This window comes from Polyodon spathula, unplaced genomic scaffold, assembly GCF_017654505.1.
Source record: "Polyodon spathula isolate WHYD16114869_AA unplaced genomic scaffold, ASM1765450v1 scaffolds_797, whole genome shotgun sequence".
Lineage (NCBI taxonomy): Eukaryota > Metazoa > Chordata > Actinopteri > Acipenseriformes > Polyodontidae > Polyodon > Polyodon spathula.
In genome coordinates, this window is record NW_024472284.1 from 3736 (window position 1) to 13974 (window position 10239).

Consider the following 10239-nt stretch of genomic DNA (forward strand, 5'->3'; position numbering starts at 1 on the left):
GGGGGGGGGGGGTTCGAGGGTTGTTGGGAATTTTCTAACTCTTTAACAAAAGTCGTGCCCTGATCAGACCTCTTAATTATATAATTACCCGCAAACCACTGAAACGCCGCCCCTCGACCACCATTGCTGCTAGCCAGCAACAAAACATCACAGGACTCTTCGGTACACCTGGTTCACAAATCAATATTTCAACACTGAGACTGTATAGCCCCTGCCCATGAGAAATGATCTTGCAGGAGCTGGTTAGGTTTCTCATTGTTTAAGCTGCTGACGCTAGCGCGGATAACACATATCATTACTCAATCTAATGGAAATAATTCGATTGATTTCAGTTGTTCTCCTTCAGCACACTGACAAGCAGAAATGAGAAGCGGGGAAAGCTTATGATAGCCATGGGGACTCTCGGAGGCACTGCCTGCCTGTGCAGGATCTGTGAACCACATGCTGCTCGCTGGAGTCCCTGCGGCTGTCTGACAGCCCATACACAACAATGCAGTTCATGTTCCAGACCCGTCTGATCAAATACAAGGTTAATACATTACAGCTAGAGAAAATCAAACACCTCTCACACACACACACACTAGCTTATTTACAGCACTGTTTTTTTTTTCCATCCAGCTGAAGGCTTGCAGTCTGAAACTCTGTGCAAAGGCTTGCTCTGTTAATGTTTAGCTAATCAGCACCTGGAAAAATAAAACTGTAACCCAACCTTTCGTTTTTATCTTCTTCGGTTGCCTCAGGCGTGCAGTCACACCAGCTCCATTTCTGACTGCTAAACCGATGAGGCGTTAAACCGGGGACCCGTCCCGCTTGTGGACCCCTCTGGCGCCCGCCTGAGGAAGAGCCGAGCTTTACCAGCCCTGGCCTGACCGACTGCCTTGGCTCCGGTTATTTTTGTACAGTTTAAAACCCTTGCCGGAAACACTTGGACTCCAAACACACGGCGCGCACAGTTTATACAGTGTAAATAACGGCGATCCGTTCACGCGCACCTCTCCAGCCATGACTGCATCAGCACTGAACACTCGATCAGGCACGCTCGGACACCTGCCGAAGTCCTCTCAGATGCATGCTTTGTTTTGCTTTATCAAGAGCCCCCCCGACCGAGTGGAATATCAGATAGAAATCTAACATTGCACGCCCCCTTCGCGCGACCACTACTGCCTAACGATTTAATGATGTGAAACAGGTTCCCAGTCCTGGCAAAGCCGGTGTTAAGCGACTCTACTCAACAGACAAGCTTAGCGTTTAGACTTTTTTTCGATCACGCATTACTGCAAAGATCGGCCAAATGGCCACATTGAGAGAGTGTATAGTGTTTTTAATAGTCACTGTTATCGTAATGCGTATAGCCGGACAGGGCACGGGGGGAGAGGGCGGAAGGCGGATACTGTGATCAAACTATATCCCGCCAGCAGCTGGCTTTTATTGAGAGCATTATACAGCACTTGGGAAAATGAACTCCAGCCTGGTTATCACCGCTGTAGCGCTCAAAATAGCTGCCTGATGCGATCCAGATGGGCTCTCACGGTCTGTGATGCGAAATACAGACTTCACCCCCCACCCTCCCATCCGAAAAGCGCTGCTTGCTTGTGATTCCCCTGAAACCCGTTCAGCAAAGTTAAGAAAACGCATTTGCAGAGTTTAAACGATGCAGCAAGGACACCTTCATCTGCTACGCGCCTGTTGCAGGTCAACCCCGCACCTTTAACACGGGGTAACAAACAACTGCATACGCACCAATGTGCATTGCCTACTGCTGTAAACCACGCTGTGTTTAGAGGGCGGTGTGGTGCGCGGATGTGGAGATTATACAGTGACAGGGCTGCTCTGCACAGAGCACACTGTAACAGCAACAGCCATGTCAATGCTGAGTCTGAGTTCAGAGGATGACGGGTATGAAAGGGAATCACTCTGTTTCCATAGCTATCCGTAAGCGCTTCAACATCACCGGCCAGGTAATTTAGTAGAGACTCGAGCGCTGATCTTAAAATACCTTTTTTTATGAAAAATCCACGAGAAATAAAACAACCAACATGATACATTTTAAAACTGAGCAGCTGTCGTTTCCTTCGCTGTAACATACAGGACAGCTGGCAATACTACCACTACGACTACGACTACTAATAACAATAATAACAATAACAATAACAATAAAGTCTATATATAAAATCTATATATAATAATTATTTCAATTATAATAATAGTTCAGATATTTACCTACGCTCTGTCTGTACTTATCCTCTACTCTAGTTTGCGCTTCACTTAGTGCAGCGTCGGTGTGCACGGTAAGCCTCGTTCGCCTCGTCTCTCTAGCCAGTTGATCTTCACTCGTCTCTAGCAGCAGTAGTTGCGAGATCATCTACAAACTCCGTTTATTCAAACTAATCTGACATTGGATGAGCGGCACCGCAACTTTCCGAGGCCTGTTTAAATCCGCGCATGCTTCTCTGAATCCAGAGTACGTACTTGATTATCAATTCTGCCGGGCGGTTTTTTTTCAAACTTTCATAAAAGTCTCTTGTTCGCTTGTACCTTCTTGTTAATTTTCAACCCGGTTCTTAATCTAGACCTCTTCTTAACCGGCACCGGTCCCAAATAACTCGGTTTATGATAAAGTTTCTGACAGACCGCCTTTCAACAGGATACATATTACCTTCTGGTTTAGCCTTCGTATTCTCTCTGCTCAGTATCTCTGCCTTCTTAAAACAAACGACCCGACTTACGCCACGTACTAGTTGCCGAGTTTGACGTGAGTCAGTGCGCCTAAGTACCAAGACACTGCCACCTCTCTCTCTCCTCATCTACTTCTCTATAACTTCTCTCTCTCCTCTCTCCTTCTCTCTATCTTTCTCTCTCCCTCTCTCCTCTCTCTCTTCTCTCTCTCATCTCTCTCTCTCTCTCTCTCTCTCTCTCTCTCTCCTCTCTCTATATCTCTCGCACCGCACTGCGCACCGTGCGTTGGTAGGCGCGGACCGGTTCGCGTTCTTTGTTCGCCCCACGACCTCATAAGCAGATAGATAGAAATGTCTTATTTGGAGCAATCATGTCTAGCAAACCCGCCACTGCACCCGTGCCGTGCCTTCTCGACCCTGCGACCGACACTGACTCTTCCCACTAGTGACGCGTCTGACAACAAAATATCTCGAACAACAAACAAACACCTAACAACAGATTGAGGAGGTACAGAGAGACCGAGAAGGAATATTCGCAAGATACTGAGGAGAGCAGCACACACACACACCGGTACGAAGGCAGACCTTCCAAATCCGATTCACATACCGCGAAACACAGCAAACACAATCATATGGCATACTAAATAATAATAATAATAATAATAATCTATCAAAATGAAATTGTATTTTTTTTAAATACTATACAAGACTATATCGCTAGGTTTTTGCCATCGCCGCTTTGTTTCTGGCTACTAAGGTACGACAGCCCGAGTTAGGAAGTTAGGTAGGCAGTCTATACGCGCAACTACTCCACGCCCGCTAGACTTGCTGCGCCCATGAAAGACATCCTCTCACTACGCGGCATCTGCTGCTGCTGCGCAATGAAGACACCTCTCCACGCCGCTGCGGTTTCAGTTGTGCCAGCATGAATTGACACCTCTCCACGCCCGCTGCCTGGACGATGAAGACAAATCTCCACCGCCGCTGCTGTGCGCATGAAGACACCTCTCCACACCGCTGCTTCAGGCAGCAGCCCCTCCCTGCACTTCACACTGTCTGGTGGCTAAAACTCAACCTGGACCGTGCTTTACAGGAGCCCTTTCGTTCTCGAGAAGGGGTTGTAGCATTCTGTGCCCGTCGAGTCCGGACCGCCTCCAGCGCACCCCTGCCAGGTTAGGAGAAGATAGGGACGACGAAACGCCTATGGACAATGCTGACCCCTGCCCGCGGTGTATGCGACGACAAATCGAAGCACTAGAGCCCCCTGTCACTATGGTAGAAAGGCGACTCCGCCTCCCTGCCCCGCTCCTTTTTTGGGAACTCAGACCGAACAGCCGTTTCTTTACAAAGAATAAAACAGAGCGCCAGCAGCGGTTTAATAAACAGCGAAGTGAAGGAATTCAGGCCTCCGCTCCACGCAGTTCAATAAACCAAAGTGAAGGAATTATGAGAGACAACATTGCCCCCCCACCCCACCACACCGTGCAACTAGATAAGGTGCTGCGTTGCGATGGAGCGTAACTGTGTCTACGAGCCGCAACGGATCACAAGATCAATATCGCGCCCGTAGACACAACGCGTCACATGTCCCAGCAAGCTAGAAGTCTTCTACGCTACACAGTTGTAGTTTCTTGAAGGTTAAATGCATGTTTTTATGTTAATGACAACACGATTAGCTTACCCCTGCCTTCCGGCTCGAACAAAGTTTCTAGACCGCGGCGGTGTTAAGCCCTACAGAGGCTAAACGCTAGTCCGCGTCACGGAACACAGGAGCGCTTTTGTCTGCGCGTGCGCCCGGTAACCGTAGTACAGCGTTCTCCCGGCACACACAGGTAGCGGTCTGCGACTGCGCTACACCGTACCGACCGCTATGCGTCCGGACACACAGTTTGGAGCGTCCCGTTCGCCCACCTGGTCTATGCAAGTCGCACTCCATGGACTAAATTCAATAGTAATAATATAGTCCTTGCGTGTTCCTTGAACAGAAGTGGTGGCAGCAGCCGGCTTTTTAAATGTAGGCTGCCAACGATCCAGTCAAGGCGATAGCAACCTGTACCACGGAGGCCTTCCGTCCCCTGAAGCGAGAGCAGCCGGCCACGGTAGTCGTGGACGATGACGACGGCGATCTCGCTGGACGACAGACGGACAGGCAGGAACGACATTCGCAGCAGGTCCGTACGTGGAGATTCACCGGGAGGGACAGCATAACCATAGTCCCAACTGCCAAGCTGACATTGCCGGATAACAACGGGGCCACTCCTGTGAGGTGCCTAGGGGCCGGGGCGCCACCATGAGCCCCCGATGACTACGCTGGGCTGCCACACAATGCGGCCGTCTCGCGCTGCAGGAAAGCAGCTCGCCGCTGCAATCAAGCCGTTTCTGTGCGCGATTCATTAGTCCATGAACAATGTTCTTGATGCCCTTTTAACAGCGTGTCAGCTGAACAAGCCTATTAGGAAATCATATCCAGCATTTGTATATATTAGTAGATCAGAGATGCAGCTACCTCATGCTTATCAGGATGGCGATGCAATAAGACTCTATTAGCCAGCGCAGTTTCACCACGGACGGTTATTACTAGATTAGATTAGCCCGTGTGTCTAGGTAACAACTCGGGCGCGTCTTATAAACACTACCTTTTTAAGCAGGGTAAAACCTAGGAATATGCGAATCAAAGTGCTGTGCAACTGGACGTCTCATTTCTGTCTCTGCGTTTTAAGTTTTTTTTCTTTTTTTGTTGCTTCGTCTTCCCACAGGCAGGTGAATGCAGCTGCAGGCACAGCCTTAATCCCCTACACGTGCATCAGCATGGTGCGTAGCCGCCCAGAGAACGTGATACAGATAGCCGCTGCTAAAGCGTTATGAGATCTGGAGACTCTCAGAGGCTCTGACCCCCCCCCCCCCAGAAACACCAAACAGGGGCAAGCAGCATTATCCACGGCCAGCACGCACGCACGCACGCACACAGCATAAAACTGTGCAATATCTGAAAAACAAAATCAGTCTTCAGGAATCTCACACGCACTCTCTCTCCTTTCTCTCTCTCTCTCACTCTCTCACTCATAGGCTCCCCCGGCCTGCATTGCCAGGAAGATATACGTGTCATTTCGGATGGGTACCTGTGAATGCTGAGCTCGCGCTATTCTGGTAGGCGCTTCTTCCACCTATTCAACGGTCAGTGTGATGCTGCAGCTCAGCGAAGACGTGTGACCAATCATCAAGGATGGTGATGGTGCCAGTTCGACCGCCCCAACAACAGCAAGGTCTTCATCACATGACGTGTGAAGAGAGTGGCGCAGGCTGTACGGACCCCCGGTGACCAGAGGAGGCACGCCAGCTGAGGCAGGCGAGGAGGGGGCCAGGGCAGCGCAGCGGCCCAGGCCTGAGCGCGCGCGCACTGGCAGCCGGTCAGGCTCGTAGGGCACTCGAGGAGGTTCAGGGAATGCGGGCGAATGGCGTAAGTCAAGGCTCTAAGGGTAAACAACAAAACAACAACAATACACCCAAACCACGGCCATTGAGCGATGCACTCTCGCACTCATTTCAGTTACTCTTCTCATTCTGCCTCCTTCACTGTTGTAGCCCCAGCAGCACTCTGAAACAGTCAGCAACTCAAACTTCTACACCGGACTCAAAGTGGAACAGCCCTGACCAGCCAGAGTCCTCTAATGAAGACCGTGATCGGGACCAGCCACAACCTCTCAGAGCAACGTGCCTGCAGATCCATGCCGCTCATGCCAGATGGATCAGAGTAACCCTTCCCCCTGAACTGTAAAACCACCCGCGTCTGCTAGTGCGAAGACCGACTCCACAGCAGCGTTTTTCTCATGCCTAAAGGACCTGATTTAATGAATGAAAGAGGCGCCCCTTGCATCTTCCTTTCATGCCTCGCTTTCGAAGGCGCCTGCAGTGTGCACGACATCACTGATTGTGACTTAGAATTGGGCAGTGCGTCCTGTTTAACATACCCTCCCCGCCCCCCCCCCGCCCCCCCCGCCCCCCCCCCCCCCCCTCCCCTACACTATGGACTGACAGTTGTCTAGGTTCCAAACCTCCTCCTCGTGCGAGTGTATGTAATCCCAGTCCCTGTGAGATAGCGATCTCCGTGCCACCTCTGTCTGACCTCCTTTCTGTTTGCTGTTCAGGTGAATTTCACCGTCGCCATGGAGATCGGTGGCAGCCTGTCCTACGTCTAGTAAGTGCAGAATCGTTCTGTTTTTACGGTTTTATCTGTTGTTGCTGCTGACTGCTGGGAAACTGCTGATAAAGCACTGTGCACTTTGCTCTGTGATGCTGGGTTTTCGGGTTGATGTGCTGTGAGACCGGGCAAAAGGGGTGACAGGTGAAGGCAGCATACCCCAGATTGAGATCGCATAGGCCTCCGAGAGAAGCGGGCTGATGCTGATGCTGTGCAAGATCGGGACAGTGAAGGCTTTTTTTTTTTTTTTTGTGCCGTGGTGGGGGCTTTTCTTTGAGGGGATGGGCAGATTTGCAGACCAGATTGAGATCGATAGGGCTCCTGAGAGAAGCAGCTTGTGTGATGCTGTGAGATCGGGTTCTAGAGCCGTGAGGGCGATTGAGTAGAGTAAACAGATTGAGACCGATAGGCGCCCCCTCATGAGAGAATGCGCTTGTAGAAGATGCTGTGAGACCGCGGGTTGTGAAGGGCAGATTGAATCGATACGGCCTCCTGAGAGAAGCGGGACTGATGTGATGCTCAGTGAGGTCCGGGGTGAGGGCAGATGAGATCGATAGGCCTCCTGAACGGAAGCGCGGCTGTGCTGATGCTGCGAGATCCCGGGGTTGAGGGCAGCTTGAGATCGAGAATAGGGCTCCATGAGAGAAGCGCGCCGTGTGTGATGCCTAGTGAGGTCGGTCCTTGTGAGGGCCAGTTGAGAACGATAGGGCTCTGAGACGAGAAGCGGCCTGTGTGATGCTGGTGAGGTAGAGTGGTGTAGCGGCAGATTGCACAGATCGATAGGCGCTCCTGAGAGATAGCCCGGCCCTTGTGTGTGATTAGCCTGTAGGCCAGGTCGGCGGCGATGAGAAGAGCAGATTGTCTGTCGAACCTCCGATAGGAGCTCTCTGATGAGAGCTGGCCTGTGTGATGACCTGTGCGGTCGGGGTGAGGCATGATATGAGATCGACTAGCACTAGCGGACTCCTGCCATGAGAGAGCCGGGCTGTGTGACTGCCCTGTGAGCCGTCGGGGTCCGAGGCGCAGATTGAGAATCGATTTAGGGCTTCCGAGAGAAGAGATGCTGATTGTAGTGATGCTTCGTTAGATTGAATGACTGTGCAGCCAATGATGAACTTGATCTTCTTATATTGACAGCGGACCATAAGACTGAATTATAGCACTCATAGCACCAGTATTAATCTGTTCAGGTTTTACTAGAGAGCATTGATTAGCCACAGCCTGTGTTTGCATTACACTCCTAGCACTAAAACCCAGGACATGGCTCCAGAGCGGGTATTGATCGGGCGATTTAAAAGTGCTTTATTAGTCGCCCCCTTCACAGCACTTACTGCACAATGGCCAACCATCAGTCAGTGCACAACATCGTGAGTTGCATGCAGTAAGTCTGCCTACTGCTGACTTTTCAGCCCATTATTCTTCTTCCTGCCCGAGAGCGGCAGCTGATCGCTGCGGCCACGGCGGAATATCGGTGAGAGGCCTCAGATTTTATTTTTATATAATATATAAGATCATATAGCTTATATTATATATATAAAATGGAGTATTAGATGTTTTATTTAATCATGTAATCAAAGCCCACTACAAATGATCTTCACCGGAAAAGCGCGATACGCAGTACTTCATGATCAGATTGAAATGTCACATTTTTTTCTTTCAGTTTTTCGTAAAGTATCTGGGAAAACTACAAAGCGACGGTGTGCAATTCAACACGTTAAAGTATAGCATTATTCTGTCACTGCCTTTTCAATCAATTTCTGTGAGCCAGCACGAGTTCTATTTATAGGGGGCGGTGCAAACACACCTCTATGGACACGGCTCTCTGAGGGGTCTCTATTTTTGATTCATGGTGCACGTTCCCTGCTCCTCTATCGCTCATATTCTAAATGATCTGTTATCAAATGGTCCTAGTTCTTTAACTAATAAGAACAGTAACTAGATCACACAATCACAGCCATGGCACATACTTTTTTTTCTAGTTGTGTAAGTGGAAAGCCGCTGCCTCTGCTACCTGAGGTGCTTACTGCCGTGTGACGTTCTAGCCTCTCTCCCTCTCATGAAGGACCTCGCACTGATGCAAAGACTCCTATCATGGTCCGCTCTTGCCGCAGAACTCCCTGCGAAAGGTACTGTACCGGAGGCACATCGATCCTGCGGCTCCAACTCCACTGGGCACGAGCAGGCATCGCGTGTACTGGGTAGCCACGGAAAACCAGTACACCCAGTTACTAGACTAAACACAATTCGCCCAGCCCCAACTCTGCAGACAGTCGCGACTGAGTGCATTTCCATACACTGCCTCTTAGACACGCCAGGCGCAAAGGATGCTATTTTTAGAGCGGTTTATGAGGAAGGAGCAGCAGCAGCCTGCCCCCCTCTATGTGAGTCGGGCCCCCCTCTACTCTTGCGCTCTCTCTCTCTCTGCTAAAGCAAGCAAACCCTGCCGGGGGAAGACCAGTTCTGTAGACCTAGAGCGTGGAGGCCTCTGGCATCAATGCTACTGTAAGTAGCCGGCGCTTAAACATTGCATCGTGTGCGATTTATTTATTTTTCTTTTTGCAATAGAGAATTCAGTAGAAAAGAAGGGCAGTCTGTTTCAGGAGTGCTTTATGGTACTAAGTTTGTTTTACTTTTGCATTGATAAGTTGCTTGTAGTTGGGAAAGGCTAATCCTTTGTGACCTACTTCATTCCTATTTTAGTTGGACGCTAATCCTTTTGACCTACTCATTCCGGAATTATTCAGTTGGAGGGGTGATGTTGATTTGACCTCTCTCTTTGCTCTTCTATTCTGTATTACTTCTATTGTTTCTGTATTAAAGCCGGAGGAGCTGCGCATATGAGAAGAAAGCGGTTCCGTTAGAAAGGGATTCGTTATTTGTTCAGGAATTGACTATGTTAACAGGAGAATGATGTTAAATACAAACGACCATCCGGCTGGAGACAATCAAGCGGCGAGAAGGGTCAAACAACAGCCAATATTAGCGGATTGTTTTAACTTGAACTGCATGATCTTTAACAGACCACACATGCAAGTCATTAAATTATTTGTTACAATAATAATAGTAAGAGAACAGAGGAAAACATGGTCAAATGCAGGAGTACTTTTTAGAAGTCTGATTAAGATTGCTGGATAATTCCGCCAGATGTAAGTGTGTCCGTTGTTGTTAATTTCTATATCACCGATTACTGAGCAGAAATTGAAATTCTCACACCCAGAGGTTTTCATGCAGGGAGGTATATAAAGGATAGAAGTGACGCCTCTGGAGATGTTCTGATGCGTCGGCACACTGCTGTGTGTCAGAGTTATTTGTGTTGCAGAAGGGCTTGGTAATGCTGCAGCTGTCTGTACGTAGTTAAGCAGAGAT